This window comes from Chanodichthys erythropterus, chromosome 19, assembly GCF_024489055.1.
Source record: "Chanodichthys erythropterus isolate Z2021 chromosome 19, ASM2448905v1, whole genome shotgun sequence".
In the NCBI taxonomy this organism is placed as follows: Eukaryota; Metazoa; Chordata; class Actinopteri; order Cypriniformes; family Xenocyprididae; genus Chanodichthys; species Chanodichthys erythropterus.
The window spans coordinates 31,493,692-31,513,018 of record NC_090239.1 but is presented as its reverse complement, the minus strand read 5'-3'; the positions used below and the strand labels follow the sequence as shown (position 1 = coordinate 31,513,018).

The 19,327-nt window shown below is 35.1% G+C and overlaps 1 protein-coding gene across 3 annotated transcripts in view; it reads right to left on the bottom strand.

The window, feature by feature from the left end:
- The window catches only part of raraa (retinoic acid receptor, alpha a), a 209,159-nt gene that overhangs the window by 109,011 nt on the left and 80,821 nt on the right, over nucleotides 1-19,327 (bottom strand). The window contains exon 1 of one of the 3 annotated variants that reach the window (XM_067369040.1): nucleotides 2,860-2,876. The exons of the other annotated variants lie outside the window; for them this stretch is intronic. The gene's annotated coding sequence lies outside the window, so the exon portion shown is untranslated. Of the gene's footprint in view, nucleotides 1-2,859; nucleotides 2,877-19,327 lie in introns of those variants that run through there. 3 annotated transcript variants of the gene reach the window in all.

Below are 19,327 nucleotides of genomic sequence, written 5' to 3'. Positions count from 1 at the left end.
ACGTCTTGTGTTGTCACGCAGATCGCATATTGTACTCATTTGAAAAGGTCAATGTTTGCGATAGAGGTGGGAAATGTAATCACACGCACACACTAACAGGACAAGGTACAGGGTGTCAAATGCTCTCTGATATTTACCCCTCCACCTTATTGAGTGTGTGTACTGTATGTGTGTGTGTGTTAAAACATGCTGGGTTGGCGTGGCTATTGACACAGCTGGCTGAACGGAAAATATTGCTTAACATGAAATCTTAGGAAATCTGTGAGGTGAAAATGAGGAGAGAGAGAGAAAAGAAAGCAAACAGAGATAAAGAAGAGCAAACCGTGTCTGTTTCTTTCAGACACACACATAGTCCATATGGTATAAATTCATTATTAATGCACATCAAACATGCCGTTTCACTTACATCTCCTTAATTATATTTTAAACCACTGTTGTATTTACAATATTACTAATATATTACATTTTCTAAAGAATGCAACTTGTGCTTTTCTGGTATTTTTGCCTGTTCTGTTATCCACCAGATGAAAATCATAAGGTAGCGCTCTTATACAAGTAACAACACACTTCTCCACAACAAAATGGTCATTGGAAATACGTACCGGTCGTGACATTTCTGCAAAATGTGAATGTGGCAACATTTTATTATGATAGTTCACTCTAAAAAAAAAAGGTACTATATAGTAGCCTATTAAATGTGGTTCTTTGGCTCGTAATCATAGGGGAATCACTTCAACCCTCTGAGGATTTTCAGGGCCCTGGAGAAGTTTAGACATGCCCTGACATTTGTGCTTTTTTCAGTTGTTCATAAACATATTAATGGAAAAAGTGTCATTACACTGTATTCAGCACAAACTAGGCTACAACAATATGTGAGGAACATGTATGTACATGTTTGTGTTTTTGAAGGAATAACGTTTATGCGTGGTTATTGAAAAAAAACAAAAAACTTAAGTCGCAGAAATAAAGCCAAAAAAAATATATTAAATCTGTGTTTACAAGACTTCTGGGTATCGGAGGTTGTAGACTTTAGTGATGTAAAAATGATCCTGCCTACTCGTTCATTTATAACAATATATTGATTTAGTTAGACACTTTTTGTCAAGAAACACAGTATGCGTGGAGGCTTGAATCATCATGAATAATGGGTGATTTACACCTGAGAAGACAAAAGAATCGCATAAAGAATCTCTAATGACCTGCATAATAATGAGCTCTTTCAGACAGTTAGGCTGTGAAAAAAACCCTCTGTGATCATGTCTCAAGCTCATCATGGTGTATATCAAACATACAGAATAAACAGCAATACTGTGAAATATCATTACAATTTAAAATAATGGTATTCTATTATGTATTTTAAAATATAATGTATTTCTGTGATGCAAAGTGTCTGAACAATTATGTTACCTCTATGGCATTTCATATAGGCTTTTAGCTAAAAAACAAGCGCATTTGGAGAAATATTGATGTATTCTCATATGTTTATGTCAATTTTCTATACAGAGGAGTAATATTTATTTAATATTTATTGTCATCACTATGAGCGCTGGATACTGTGTTTTCAATTCATACTTGCAGCCGGAGGGCGCTCTGTGCACATTTAGTCCACAAATTAATCTAAAGAAGAACAGGAAATTCCAGGAACTAAAAAAGGCTTCCAGAGGTCGCTAATCATGGCTTTAACACCCAGATAAACATTTTTCAAGACAATAAATACACGATTGAGACGATGTATACATGTATTGCCTCAGAATTTGACTCTGAATAGCGCTCGCTCCATGGGCGTGGCCGCATTAGCGGATAATGAGCTGAATCACGGGCGTCTGACATGGCTCACTTTTCATACACATTACATAAACACAGAATTTTTGTTTTTGATTTGACTTACACAATTTAAAATCATTTCAACGTTTCTTTAAACACAAGTCTATTTTTTTGTGATTAGTATTCACTAAGTTACACTTCATTTTCTGAGAACTAGCAGATTGGACTTCGTTCAGAGGGAGAGGATAGATCACGCATCATGTCACGCACCATGGGCCATAGGGCCTTTAGCCATGTTTCTCCTCGCCTTTGGAATTCTCTCCCAGCTAACATCCATGATTCAGACTCCTTATCTCAATTTAAAGTTAAACTTAAGACTAATTTATTCAGAACAGCTTATCCTTCATGATTACTGTTTGCACTCAAGTCTAGCACTTTTGTTTTTTTATTATTCTTATAGCTGTCATGTTTTGTAATTGCTGCCTTTTACTTAAGTTATTGGCATTTACTGTTATTTATTATTTTAATATTGTTCTTGTTGCTATTTCTTGTTGTATGGTGACCTTGAGTGATTTGAAAGGCACCTAAAATAAAATGCATTATTATTATTTTCTTTATTTTGCAAAAAGACATTTTGTTGTTACTCTGAGTGTACACAAATAAAAGAAGATATTCCACAGATTAAAATGATGTATAACTCTTAATTGTATGTGCAACATTGATGGAGTATTTTGAGTCTCTTTCACACTGGTAAGAAAAAACCGAGGTGGTATCGCCGGTGTGACCGCCGGCCCTGCAGGGTCAGAATATAATAATTCACATATGATTAAAAATCACAGTTTTATGTGAATAGGACTAAAAGTTGGTGTTTTAATGCCACTGTAGTGTTCAAAATCAGATGGAAACAGCAGTGAATTATATGTATATAGGTATGTTTTTGGAGTTTAACTGTAGGTAGAGGCAACTTTTTCCAATGAGCCTATGTTGAGAACACACACATTCAACACATAGATGGTCTAGAGGCCGTAGAAGTGTTGTGTTTTTGTCTGGAAGTGATAAAGATGATGTTTTTCAGCTGAGTAACAGGGCACTGACCTGCAGTATACACACACTCTTCCAGGAAAAGAAGTGGGAAGGCGTACTCACAGTTCGTCTTAAGTCGAGGCCCCCTTTGTTAATGAAAAACATATTTTATAGCATCCCCATAACAGACGCATGTAGTCCTTTTAACAATAATGCACATGCTGTACTTAAGAATAATCCACCTCTAAAAGTCCATTAGTTGTGTTGTTTATACCTTTTGATGAGTTTTAATAAAGCACCACCACTGCCAACATTACTGAGCAATTTAAATCTAAGAATGCAGAGGGCAAATGCTTTTAAAACCATTATGACTGTTCCCAGGACACACTGAATTTAAATGTCTTAACTAAATGTCTTAATGCACAGTTCATATTATTATTAAATAGCCCATGTACACAGTACCTAATGTTTCCCATATCCACAGAGCTCTAAGAGGAGACTATTGATTAGCTAATTGATTGATTCTTGTCTGTAAGATATTGAGTCAACAACATAATTGCTCTTCAAAACACACACACACACACACACACACACACACACAAAATGCACGTACACAAGGGTTTGTTTTGCTATCTTAGTGAGGACATTCCATAGATGTAATGGTTTTTGTACTGTACAAACTGTAAATTCTATCCCCATACACTGCCCCTACCCCTAAACCTACCCATCACAGAAAACATTAAGCATTTTCGCATTTTTAGTAAAACATTGTTTAGTATGTTTTTAAAGCAATTTATATATGAGGACTCATGAAATGTCCTCATATTTCATGTTTACATCGTAATACCAGTGTAATACCCATGTCATTATACAAATTGGTGTCCTCATAAATCACAAAAACGTGTGCTCACACACACACACAACTTTCTAAAGTGCTTAGCAGCATGTTAGATGCTACACCAGACCCCATTTACACCTTCTAATAACATGAGTCTAAAATGTGTCTCCTGTGACCATGTGTGAAATTCATTGTGTAAAATCAGGAATCAAGTTTTAAAAATGACTACACTTATGTGCAGCTGTTCTGAGAAACAGGAAGGACTCTATGTGCAACCATTTATGATTCAACTTGATGACTGTCACATTCTACAGTTTGCGAACCGGCACCATAACGCTACCTGTACAGTGTACATTTAGGTAAAATTAGCAAGTCTTCCGTGTACTGAAATACTGCACATTATATTTATACTACATACGGAGTGTATGAATATTAAATGTTGCATGAGTCTTATGATATTGTTCATTCAAGAGAGAGGGATACTAAGACCTGTGTGTGTATTTTGGTTTGTTTACACTAGTATCTAAAGACACACAGTGGAGCAGTGCCAGACAGGAAGAGGTCCAGCGCTGGGGAGTCCTGTTAACATTTTGTGTGTGTGTGTGTGTGTGTGTGACTAAGAGAAAGAGAAAGAAAGAAATAGAGACGCAGTAGTGAACAGAAGGCAAGGGAAACTTCAGAGTGTCAGATCACCAATGTATCCTGAAGCTATTATCTTAGTCTGTTTTCACATTTGGTTCAGTTGTAACATAGGCTCATTGGAAAAGCGCATCTCTGCCTACATTTTTGCAAAATGTACCTATACGTATACTTCACTAAAAACGTATCTACACATAAACTTCACTGCAGTTTCCAGTTGAAATGGACACTAGTGGCAGCAAAACACCAACGAATTGTACTCCACAAATTATTAATTTTTGCATGGTTCATTGCACAATAGGTTGCTTGCACATGACGTCATTGATGTGGCATGAAATGCAGCTGGAGGGCGGGAAGTGATTTTTCTATATAGGAATCACTATCACGAACTCAAAATTCCTATGTTTTGCGTTATTTATGGTTGCTCAAATCGATCAAACCGAGAAGGAGCACAAGGAGTTGATCCATTTCTTTGATGGAAGAGTGTAAATGTAATTGTAGTTTTAATGTTGTCTTTGTAAATATTCCCATTACACTGTCTAGTTTTTCCCCTGAACGAAGATGTGAGTTCCTATTGCAGTTCTCAATTCAGCATAAATATGTGTTTGCTTTCTAAATTATTTTCTATTGTAATGGACTTTAGGTTATATTGAACCTTGAACATTTCTTAAATCAGTGGATCTCAACTTGTTTTACACTGTCAGAAAAAAAGGTATGGCGCTGTCACTGGGGCTGTACCCTAAGGTACAAAAGTGAAAAGGTACATCTTTGTACCTTACTTACGCCTAAATGGCGCATATTAGTACTTTAAAAGTGCATATTTGTAACTTAAAGGTACATATTAGTACCCTTTTACCTTTGTACCTTAGGGTACAGCCCCAGTGACAGTTTTTTTCTGACAGTGTACTTCACAAGCCACCTGCTTTCTAGATATCAGACATAAAAAAAAAAAAAAAAAAAACATATCCGCCAACAACTAAAATGTTACTATGTGGTACTATAATCCCACAGATTTTACTGAAGGTTAGAATGACAGAGACACAATGAAAGTACTGTCAAGCCTCATCTTGACCTCTGGCTTCTCCCCTCCTTTAATCTGATTGGTCCATGATGACCTCGTTGGCATGGCCCCTCCTCCACCATGAGCAGAACTGTTACATTTCTGATTAAATCAATCAATCAAAGGATGTCTCTACTCAGTTCCTCACCCGTCAGCCCTGCTCATCCGTACAGTGTGCTGATAGCAGCCATTATGGCAGATTGCAGGTCAAACTCCTCTGGCGACGGCTGCGTCTCATTAGTCTCTCACACTCTGGGAGGAACGTGATTAAATGTGATGGTCGCAGCTCACGAGCCGTGACTTACATGAGAGTTTACGAGTGCGCATGTTTGTTTGGGTTTCATATTTTGACACCGATCCGCACCAGAGGGGTACAGAACCTTGACCCTGACCTTTCACCTCCTGTGCAAAAATCAGATAATTAGTTCATCTGGCAAAAGCTATTAGGCTGCCTGGGGTAGAATGATTTTTAGCATGCTCATATTTGTTAATTGCAAATGTTAATTTAGGAGAAAAAAAAAGCTTCAGTTCTGAAATGTGATTAGATCAGGCAAGTCACTGTTAAATAGCTGATCTAACATCATCTAAATTCTACGTTAAAATGAGAAGTCTGCATATCAGCTATGCTAATGAACTACACTTCTTGCCTGACATGAAATACCATTTTTTTAAGAGGGGGCAGTTTATTATGGAAGCTTGTTTGCGCCAATAAGAAATGAAAAGGATAAAAGGTTACACTTTATTTTACAGTGCCGTAGTTACATTGTAATTACTCAAATAAGTACTGAGTACTCTTAATTAACTACATGTACTAAGAGTTACAGTTAGGGTTAGGGTTTGTTTTAGGGTTAGTTACTTATAATTATGCTTAATTTACTGTTATTACTATATTATGTAATATCGTGTAACTACAGCACTTTAAAATAAAGTGTTACTGGATTAAAAAAAAATAAAAAATTCACAATTCTGAATTTTTCCGAATTGCACATTTACGTCTCCCAATTTTATAAGTCAGAATTGCATGATATAAACCCGCAATTCTGAGTTATAAAGTGAGAACTGCGTGATATAAAGTCAGAATTGTGAGATGTATAATTTCACAATTATGAAAAAAGGCAAAATTGTGAGGAAAAAGTCAGAATTGCGAGATGCAAACTTGCAATTGCAAGAAAAAAAAAGTCAAAATTGTGAGAGAAAAAGTCTCAATTATCTTTTTTTTTTTTTTTATTCCATGGTGGAAACAAGTTTCCACAGGTAACAGTTTATTGAACCTTTAGACAAATTATAAAACAACCCCCCCCCCTCCCTCAAAAAAAAACCTGTTTGCATTTTGTTTGTTTTTTGTTGTTGTTGTTGTTGTTGAGTATCATATTTGGTGTTTCAGGCTTTATTGGCTCATAGGAGAATATGGAGCTCATACTCAAGGAGTAAAAAAATACCTATTTTATTCAGAGGCACAAACAGAAGCATAAACTGATATTTAAATAACCAAAAAGTAGGATGCAATTCTGATAGATTTTAATGTTAAATCAATAATTTTTTTAATAAAAGTATAGCAAACTACTTGCATAAAATGCATATACATATCAGTTCTCACATTGTAATATGTATTTAGTATGATGATATTTAAATATTTAGTTTTATGATCAAAGTTAAACATATAATGCAATGCATTACAATGATGATACATTCCTCAAAAGCCTGATGTATCTTATTTGATAATCACATTTTAACATGATATTTTTTAAAAGGATGCTTCAGTCCATTAAATGTTCATCTTAAAATATTACTAACAATATTAAAGTTATTCTTATGTTAACTTTATAAGAATATTTCACATCATGTGTACACAACCTGAAGGGGCATTTTTAGAATGATACTAAAAGGCCATTTACTTGCTGAAAAATATAAACTATCAATCAAACAACAGAATTGTGTGTTTTTTTATTTATTTATTTAAAGGCCTTAGAAATTTGTAGGTTTTATAGGGTTAAATACAGCTTCATATTCAGTGTACTGTATATATGTGTGTGTATGAAAGAACCCATCTCAGGACAATTCATTGAAAACCAGTGGAACAGAGAGGAAGAGAGAAGAATGACCTCATTTCAGCAGTATATAAAATATAGTGTGTGCATGTAAGACATGAGCGATCACACAGTTGGGAGGGGGAGCGCTATGCTGTCTTAAAAGGAGATTGCATGACCTGAATAACAGATGTATGTGTGTGATTTTGACTCTATGTATGCATTTGTGATGAGATCATACAGTTGAGAGGTTTGCCCCCCTGTCAGCTAATGAAAGGAGAGTGTATGATGACATCATGTAGGACACTACCAGAGGCCTGTCAGGACAAACGTCCTGTCGTCACGTAAAATGCTTTTTACCACGGTACTCTTACTGCATGAGTGATTAGAACACCGCATGCTGCTGGGATTTCTCTATCTCTCTCTCCCATTCTGTCCAAATCTGAGCACTTCTCATATCTTCATATTCCTAAATCTCTATGCTCCTCATTATTTTTTAATCAGTATTATTTTTGGAGGGCCTGTAGAAGGCTTGTGCACCATTCAGAATTTTTTGGTGAATGATTTTAGTGTGTTTTATTATGATTATTATTATTATCCTACAATATGTGTCGTTTTTAATTAGTTTTAAGCACAGATAGGAATACCTGCAAGGCATTTCTGCCTGATGCACCACCGACGGTGCTGTTTCTTGATTATATTAACATATTACATATTATCAAACACAAAAGAAATGTTATTCCCAAACAGGGTTCTTAAGCAGGTTGTAAAATTTTGATTTAGCTACATGGCTACAATATCTCACTGTAAATTCTTAGAATCTATAAAATAGTCAATAAAAATATTAAAATGAAAGAAAGCTACTTGAAAAGTATGTTTTACTTAGTATTGAATCATTGCAATAATGGCAATTTTAGCAATATTGATGAAATGCTAAATGATAACCACTGCAATATGAGTTAAAAAGAACATATTTCTTGATATTGATGAAATGGTACATTACGCTTATTGATGAGGATGTGTGGTACCTAATATTAAAAAAGATTGGTAAACTCATTGACTCATTATTTGAGATATATAAAAATGTGTATTTAGAGCTTAACACATGTTATACTGTACAACCTAACCTTAAAACATTAAAGGGTTAGTTCACCCAAAAATGAAAATTCAGTCATTTATTAATCACCCTCATGTCGTTCCATCTTTGGAACACAAATTAAGATATTTTTGATAAAATCCTATTGCTCAGTGAGGCCTGAATTGTCAACGAGATCATTTCCTTTTTCAATGCCCAGAAAGGTACTAAAACCATATTTAAAACAGTCCATGTGACTACAGTGGTTCAACCTCAATATTATAAAGTGACGAGAATACTTTTTGTGCGCCAAAAAAACAAACAAAACAAAAAAATAGTGACTTTATTCAACAATACCTAGTGATGGGCGATTTCAAAACACTGCTTCATTAAACTTCGAAGCATTATGAATCTTTTGTTTCGAATCAGTGGTTCGGAGCACGTCTCAAACAGCCAAAGTCACATGAACCATTGAAATTTTTAAACACTTTTGAAGTAACGAAGGAGCCTTATTTACTAAAATCACATGATTTTGGCGCTCTGTACCACTGATTCTAAACAAAACATTTGTAAAGCTTCAAAGCTTCATGAAACAGTGCTTTGAAATTGCCTATCACTAGATATTGTTGAAAAAGTTGTTTTTTCTTCTCGGTGCACAAAAAGTATTCTCGTCCCTTTATAATATTAAGGTTGAACCACTGTAGTCACATGAACCGTTTTAAATATGCTTTTAGTTCCTTTCTGGGCATGATCTTGCTTGCAATGCAGGCCTCACTGAGCCATCAGATTTGATCAAAAATATCTTAATTTGTGTTCTGAAGATGAATGAAGGTCTTAGGGGTGTGGAACAACATGAGGGTGAGTAATAAATGACAGAATTTTCATTTTTGGGTGAACTAACCCTTTAAGGCTAACATATTCATACTAAAAGCTAAAAAACTTATATGTTGGGTTTTCATGTTTTATTGGGACTTTGCAAAGACATACTTTTTATACTGTACAAACTGTATATTTTATCCTTGAAACCTACCCATCACAGAAAACTTTCTGCATTTTTACATTTTTTAAAAAACATCAGTTGATTTTTAAGCTGTTTTCCATATGGGGACCAAAACATATCCCCACAAGGTCAAGGATTTTGGATATTGCCACCTTTGTGGGAACATTTTGAAATGGGGACAAAATGTCCCCATAAGGTAGGGTTAGTAATTTTTTTATTTTATTTCATTTCATTTCATTTCATTTCATTTCATTTCATTTCATTTCATTTCATTTCATTTTATAAGTGACAGATCTTTTTTTTTTATGATTTTATTTTTAATTCTAGTTTTAGTTAACTTTAATAACCCTGCCCATGGTGCCTTAAAAGATGCCTCAATATGCTGTCTAGATAGGCAGCTCAATAGGTTTTGGAGCAGAGCATCTGGAGAGAGAGACAGAACAAAAAACAAAAAAAAGAGAAAGAAAGCAGAAGACCGCAAGCGAACGAGTGAGAAGTAAATTAAAAATAATGGAGGAAGTATGTGAGAGATAAAGCAGAGAGATGGGCCAACGGTTTATTGCCTCTAACTGCATTTCTGCGTGTCTCTATCTGTATTGTATTGTGCGGAGAGGGTGACGGCTAAGATGCAAATCGCTTTTCGCCGCAAACAATATTGCATTTCTGTGAGCTTCATCCATCCTAGAGAGAGCGGCGGAAAGGGAGATGGATGGAGCGCTGAACTTTAATCAGGAGGAAGCCTGGAGCGATGGAGACTTGCTTTGGTCTGTGTATTTTTTCTGTGTAGGATACAGATTAATCAATCACACGCACACATACACATACTCATCATGTGACCACGACTGACACTACGATGACAATCCATCTCTTTCCCATCAGCCTTGTTGACGTCCAACTCCCCCACACATCCCAAAATCACATCACACACACACGCACGGTGCAAAAGACAGATGAGGAAAAACAGAATGAGAAAATAATCTCGTCTATGAGGACTTAAAACCCAAAGGACTCTCAAATTGACTAAACACGGCTGTTCTTGTCCACCCTTTTCCATAACAAACAAGCTCACTCGCACACCAGCCAACCAAATTCTCTTTAAGTTCCAGCAAACTTTTCTTTTAACACATCTCATCCAGCTGGAAACAGTCGGATCCTCCAAATGTGTGATGCTTGAAGCCCCACCCTTTTTTCATCAATGTTCTCTCAATACTAGAGTCACTTTCGGCTACAACATCTAGCTGCATCCAACATATAATGTTTTCAAATCACAAATGGACATACACTACATTCAGCACCAATGAGAGCCAATCGCATTCTGTCTCTGAGGTCAGCTGACCAGTTTTAATGACTCACCCTATTTGGTTATTATGTTGAATATTGAGTATGTATAAAATGGATAGTTATGCCCAGTGACGCAACTTTCATTTGAATGTTTGTGGGAACATGTCCCACCCTTATTTTCCATTTCACATGTTAGAGATGCCACACAATCTTTGAAAGATTTTTTTTTTTTTTTTTACTGTAAACCGTTTTGAGAACATTTTAGTATTCTGGAATTTTATGTGTATTAACATGAAAAGTTTATCACAGCTTTTGTTAATATAGAAAATGTTGAACCTTAGGGTAAAATACAGATATGGTTCTGGATGCTGATTGGTCAGTAAGATTGCCTTCAGCTCTTGGCCTACTGCAATGTGGACATTCAGTACAGCATATCATGTGATATTGCTAAATTTGAACAAACTGTAATGCTGTTTTGACTAGTCAGCATGGGGACCATTGTTATATCAAACCAATAATATAATCAAAACATATTAATAACAATACAGGCTTAGTGGAAAAATGTGGCTCTAACTAATTTTTTTTTTGCAAAACTAAAAAACTTGCCTATGATTTACTGCAGTTTCCAGCTGAAATGTACAGTACACTGTAAAAAATATTTATCATTTGTTATCGTAACATTTTTTCTTAACCCCTTATGTCCGAAGTGCCCCCACCAAAAAAAAAACAACAAAAAAAAAACTATATATATATATATATATATATATATATATATATATATATATATATATATATATATAATATATATATATACATATACACACACACAGGTGCTGGTCATATAATTAGAATATCGTGCAAAAAGTTAATTTTTTTATTGTAAATTATTTAAAAAAATGAAACTTTCATATATTCTATATTCCCTACATGTAAAGTAAAACATTTCAAAAGTTTTTTTTTTTTTTTTTTTTTTTAATTTGTTGATTAGAGCGTACAGCTCATGAAAGTCAAAAATCCAGTATAACAAAATATTAAATATTTACATCTGAGTTTCATTAAATGACCATCCCTACAGTATAAATTCCGGGTATCTCTTGTTCTTTGAAACCACACTAATGGGGAAGACTGCTGACTTGGCAATGGTCCAGGAGACAATCATTGACACCCTCCACAAAGAGAGTAAGTCACAGAAGGTCATTTCTGAATGGGGTGGCTGTTTACAGAGTGAAATATCAAAGCATATTAAATGGAAAGTTGACTGGAAGGAAGAAATTGGGTAGGCAAAGGTGCACAAGCAACAGGGATGACTGCAAGCTTGAGAATACTGTCAAGTAAAGCCGATTCAAACACTTGGGAGAGCTTCACAATGAGTAGAATGAAGCCGGAGTCAGCGCATCAAGAGTCACCACACTCAGACATCTTCAGGAAATGGACTACCAAGCGACTTCTGAAACAGAAACAACGTCAAAAGCATCTTACCTGGGCTAAGGAGAAAAAGAACTGGACAGTGAACAGTGGTCAAAAGTCCTCTTTTCATATAAAAGTAAATTTTGCATTTCATGTTGAAATCATGGTCCAGAGTCTGAGGGAAGACTGGAGAGGCACAGAATCCAAGGTGCTTGAGGTCTAGGGAAAGTTTCTGAAGTCAGTAATGATTTGGGGGCGTGACGTCTGTTGGTGTTGGTCTATTGTGTTTTATCAAGTGCAAAGTCAATGCAGCCATCTTCCAGGAGATTTTGGAGCACTTTATGCTTCCATCTGCTGACAAGCTTTATGGAGATGTTGATTCCCTTTTCCAGCAGGATTTTATCACCTGCCCAAAGTGCAAAAACCACTTCCAAGTGGTTTGCTGACCATGATATTACTGTGCTTTATTGGCCAGCCAACATGCCTGACCCCTGAATCTATGGAATATTTTCAAGGAAAAGATGAGAAACAATCAATCCAACAATATACAGATGATCTGAAGGCTCAATAGTGCCTCAGCAGTACCACAGGCTGATCAATGCCACAATTCACTGATGCTGTAATTTGTGCTAGGAGCAAGTCATTTGCTGTAATATGTGCTGCCGACCAAGTATTGAGTACACAAATGAACATACTTTAAAGAACTTGAAGTTTTCTATTTTGCAAATCCATTTTTTGATTGATCTTAGGAAATATTCTAATATTTTGAGATACTGGATTTTGGACTTTCATGAGCTGCAAGCTCTAAAAATCTAATTAAAAAAAAAAAAAAAAAAAAAAAAAAACTTTTGAAATGTTTTACTTTACATGTAGGGAATCTAGAATATATGAAAGTTTCATTTTTAAAAATAATTTACAATAAAAAAATGAACTTTTTGATGATATTCTAATCATATGACCAGCACCTGTATATATATATATATATATATATATATATATATATATATATATATATATATATATATATATATATATATATATATATATATATGTTTATATATATATATGTTTATATATATATATATATATATATATATATATATATATATATATATATATATATATATATATAATCAAATTACTAAGCAACCACTGACAGGAAAAACACAAAATAGGTATCATTTTAAAGCTTAGAAACTCAAAACTCATCACTTTAAACGCCCGCGGGCGCTACCTAGCTACAAAAAAAAAAAAAAAAAAAAAAAAAAAAAATCATATTTTTCAAAACTGCTGCCTTAATTATCACAAAATAGGTGCCATTTGAAAGCTTAGAGTCTAAACTTTACAATGACTAGCCACTTTGATTAACTCCTAAGTAGTGCTGAGTTATTTGCTGAAAAATTCATAATTCATGAAATATTTTTTTGTACTGTGTACTCCAATGTGTCAAAAGCATCCTATAGCCCAGATAATCATGAGTTATATGTCAATTGAAAGGTCTCATGGATTAGAATACAATGAATATAATTGTTTTTGGCTTTGACTAAACTTGAGCGAGTTTTTGTACGTGAAACCCCACAAGACCCATATGTAAATAATAAACCGATGCAGCATTTATGTCACGTTTTGGCTTTTAACTTCATGAAACATGCTCCGATTGTGAATTGGACATCATTATTTACAGCAGATTCTCACGATTAAAATGAGTCAATCATGATATATTGCTCATGCAATTACGACACATAAAACCCCAAAGGCGCACAGATGCTAACTAAAACTAAAATTTAGCTATCACGTGGCATTTTAGCTTATAACTTCATGAAACATACATAGATTGTAGAAAATTGGACATCATTACTTACAGTGGATGCTCCCGATTGAAATGAGTCCAAGATCAATATATTCATGAGTTACTCCACGTGAAAGAACAATTTTAAATATGTCCATCAGGGGGCGCCAATGGCTAAACAAAAAGGCTTTTGATTTCATTACGCAATCACCACAAAATATGATCCAGATACAGCTCACAAAAAGAAGAACATCACCAAAAAAAGAATAATCCCACTACCTTATTGCCTTCATGAGATATTCCATTTTAAATTAGAAAGATATGTAAATTTTCCCCTTTTTTTCCACTTTTTTTCCTGTTTATTTGCAGTTTCTCAGCATGAGAATGTCCAAATTTATTTACTTATTTATTTATTTTAATATAAAAAGTTTCCTTTCAAACGATACCAACCTTTTGATTCTCCTTGCTATAGTTGTGGAGTTACGAGTCTTTACTTTTTTGTGTGTCACTCAGAAAAATAAATAAATAAATAAACTCTAAAAATACCCTCAGGGCTTAATGGGTTAAGTCAAATCAACTTAGATAGTCAATGTAGTTCAGATAACATAATATTTTGAGTTTCTGTTGATTAAACCAATTGCCTTCATTGTATTAACTCAAATTTTTAATTTCAATGAACTCAAAATTTTAAGGCAACCAGGTAACTTACTTTTTAAGCTAAACCAACAATTCTTTTTTTCTTTCTTTTTTTTCTTTTTTTTAATACAGTATATTGGCAGTAAAACACCAACTTTTTCCCCCTTTTTCACACAAATTATGATTAGAGGGGCATTGACGTTTCCACCACATAACCAGCTCACATAGGGGTGAATTCAATATGTTTGGGACACTTTTTGCCATTAACATGAATTGGGAAAGTGTCTCAATCAACCTAAATTCACCCTATATGACTTTTCTAATGTAGTAAACGTGCTCCGTAGCTCATCTGACACAGAAGCATTTGCAATGTGGAGCGCAATCAAACACAATCACAATCAAAAATCTCAAAGACTTTAAGAAGCAAGCTAAAATGGAATAGCTGCTTCAAACAAATGTGTTTTTATCTCAGTTTTGCTTTTGTTACCACCATAGGTTTATGGTAGGGTTTAGATGGAGCATTAACATTTTAGCACCGATAGAGCATTCACATTTTAGCGCCACTAACCTCTGTTTTAGATAAAACTGAATGTGTTTTTAGCACCACTCACTGGACATTTCACTTTGAAAGTATTGCGAAACATGAAGCATTGTAATACTGTTCCAATGAACCTAGGATGAATAATAAAGCAAGAGTTACAAAGTTGTTTTCAGATTTTATCATGGTTGAGTTTTTTTTCTTTTCTTCTTTTTTGCTTTAACCCCTTAACTATAGTGAAATCACTTATTGCTTAATCAAAAGATTATTTAAGATAGAAAACAAAAAGAAATACACAGATTAAAAGGACACTGCTCTAATAACAGATCTGAAGTCACTCACATAAAGACTGAATTAGACTAAAACAAAGAAGTGATGTTGTGCTGGTGAGAGCCTCTGCTCTGCAGCGCTATCTTTCACATTTGCACAAAACTTTCATTAGCGTGGATGGCAGGGTGCGAGAGCAGCCATATCTGTTCCATTAGCGTCGCTCACCATAAATCAGACTAATCTCTCCTCGAGGGCGCATGCTAATGACACCGCAACTGCCATCGCCACCGCTACCCTTAACTCACACGCACCGGCGTCTGTCATTACGCCACCCACCCCGCCCGCCCCCGCGCCAACCCAGATGAGCAAGATGATTGGTCAAGGGATAAACAGACTGCTGCATACAGGCCACGCCCACCTGAGGAGGAAAAACACATTTCAATGTCTTTTTGAGCTGCATAACCATCAGGGAAGGTTCACACAAAAATGAAAATTCTGTCATTATTTGCAATCTTCATGTCATTCCAAACTTGTATAATTTTCAATAGTGAAACACAAAAGGAGATGACTGCCGAATAGCCAAAATTGGTGTGCACCACTTGGTTACAAGACATACGATAACATTATTTCAAACCTTTGACTTGGCAAGTTTGATTATGCATATATGCTAATTCCATTTGAGAGCTACAGTAGAGGGGAAGCTTATCAGTGGATGGCTACATAAATTTGGGTCTCCCTCACACAAAGCTATCATACAACTTCAGAAGACTTGGTATATTCGGTTGTTAAGTCTGATGTCAAGTGGCACTGATTCAGGGTCCTAACGCTCTATCTCATACCACAAGAAAACAACAAATGGTGCTAATATACATACACGATGTGGTTTAATACTACAAAAAATATATAATTATAACTTTTATCTCCATACCAAAATTCCAGATGGCCAGACAATGATTCATCTTTTATAAATCGTTAAAATATTAATATATATACGCTGTGAGCTGTTGTGACTGTTGAGACTGTAAGTATTTAAAATGTTTAACTTTTTTAAATGATTGATGTTTAAAATGAATAAATAGCGCTCATAAACGGCCGTCGATGGCATTCTCAAATGAAACTAGTCGAGGCTTGGACCAGGAAACAGCGTTCCTTACGTCACGACTTAACAAGCAGATAGCACATGAGTGCAAATTAAACAGGGAAGTGTCAACTTTTTAAAGACATTTGTAGAAGTAATTTTCAGGAGAATTTTTTGTAATTTTTACACATTAGTGAATTTTTACATTTAGTGCACCTTAAAGCAAATATACTCAAGGATGAAGTTTTATTTCATTCTTCACTTAGGTGTAAAAAGAAGTTCGAAATACCACAACAGTATTGTTAGCGAACATCCCAAAGCCACCCTCATTGCTGGGAGCCTTGTTTAGATGAATATTTAAATATGTGTCACACGCTTCAACAACAACAACAACAACAACAACAAGCATAACAAAAATGACAGCAGTTACCATAACAGTGTCCGTATAGCGCATGTTTTCATATAAAAACAATGGAAACGCAGAGATATCAGATGTTAACTTTTAAATTTACATTTCAATTTTAACACTATGTGATGCTGATCCTAATAGAAAGTGCAGCTTCTCATTACCTCTTCAGGTGAATATTTCTTTCTTTCAGTTCCATCAAATTTTTTTGGTTATTTAAACATCAAAATTAAAATGGTTTAGTATATCTAGGTTTCAAGAGCTCATAAACCTTCTGTTCTGACTTCATTTGGGGGGCTTCAATCCTTAAAGCTACACTATGTTTTGGTTGTGCTTTGGCTCTTCATGACTGTGCGGATGAATATAAAACATTCACTAATAGGCTTAAAGGATTAGTTCATTTTCAAATGAAAATTACCGCAAGCTTTACTCACCCTCAAGCCATCCTAGGTGTATATGACTTTCTTCTTTCTGATGAACATAATCGGAGATATATTAATAAATATCCTGACGCTTTCAAGCTTCATAATGGCAGTGAGAAATGCCGAGTATGAGCTGGAGAAAGTGCTTCCATCAACATCCATCCATCATAAACATACTTCACATGGGTCCGAGGAGGAGGAGGGGGGGTGGTGGTTAATAAAGTCCTTCTGAAGCAAAGCGATGTATTAATGTAAAAAAAAAAAAACTATAGTACAAGTGCACATGCATACAGTATTTAATATTATTCAGTAGCCTACTTATTTGTGTAATTGCACTGTAACAACAACCCCTCAAAATAAAGTGTAGCCGACGTTTGTCTGTAAACTTAGCGGATAATGTCCTGGCCAAAACAAAATATATATATATATTTATTTATTTATTTATTTTTTACAATTTTTTATTTTGTCTTTTGTCTTCGAGTTTGAAAGCTCCCGGGTATGGAAAAGAGCAACTTGGACATTCTTAAGAACATTAACTTTGGTATTTAACATTAAAGATGCCCTAGAACTTTTTTTAAAAAGATGTAATATAAGTCTAAGGTGTCCCCTGAATGTGTCTGAGAAGTTTCAGCTCAAAATACCCCATAGATTTTTTTTTTTTATTATTCATTTTTTTAACTGCCTATTTTGGGGCATAATTAGAAATGAGCCGATTCAGGGTGTGTGGCCCTTAAATTCTCATGCTCCACGACCCAAGAGCTCGCGCTTGCCTTAAACAGCATAAACAAAGTTCACACAGCTAATATAACCCTCAAAATGGATCTTTACAAAGTGTTCGTTATGCAGCATGTCTAATCGCATAAGTACGGTGTTAACTTTGATGTTTACATTTGATTCTGAATGAGTATGAGGCTGTGCTCCGTGGCTAATGCTACACTGTTGGAGAGATTTATAAAGAATGAAGTTGTGTTTATGAATTATACAGACTGCAAGTGTTTAAAAATGAAAATAGCGACGGCTCTTGTCTCCGTGAATACAGTAAGAAACGATGGTAACTTTAACCACATTTAACAGTACATTAGCAACATGCTAACGAAACATTTAGAAAGACAATTCACAAATATCACTAAAAATATCATGTAATCATGAATCATGTCAGTTATTATTGCTCCATCTGCCATTTTTTGCTATTGTCCTTGCTTGCTTACCTAGTCTAATGATTCGGCTGTGCACAGATCCAGACGATAATACTGGCTGCCCTTGTATAATGCCTTTCATAATGTTGGGATCATGGGCTGGCATATGCAAATATTGGGGGCGTACACCCCGACTGTTACGTAACAGTTGGTGTTATGTTGAGATTCGCCTGTTCTTCAGAGGTCTTTTAAACAAATGAGATTTATATAAGAAGGAGGAAACAATTGAGTTTGAGACTCACTGTATGTCTTTTCCATGTACTGAACTATTGTTATTTAACTATGCCGAGGTCAATTCAATTTTTTAATCTAGGGCACCTTCAAAAAGAAAGAGGTTGGAACAAGGCGAAGGTGAGGAAATTATGACAGAATTAGCATTTTTGGGTGAGCACATACACAACCTCACATTACAAACAAAACCAAGACCCACACATTCATAGAAAACCCAACTGGAAACATCATCTTTCGCTCTTTCAATATCACACACTCAGGGCGCTGATATTACTCATGATGGATAGCTCAATAGCACCCAGCGCTGGGTAATGTGGCTGTGTTTTGATTGGGTGCAGAGTGGGCGAGTGATTAGCTTTTAGGATTTATGATTATGGCTTATCAAACAATACACACAGCGTGACTCTACTACACACATGCGGTATCATGGGTAATCAAACAGCACGGCCTATCCATTGGGAAATACACACAGTATTGCGTACTAAAGCTCCCAGCATGGGTCAACTGTATTTGAGTGAGACACACAACACTCACAATACTGGATCATATAACAAAATTAAGCAATTCTAAAACTGTGTGATTCACAATTGCACAATGTTAAGGGTGTATAAAGGACTAGAAATAAACTGATCGTATATTTTTCAATA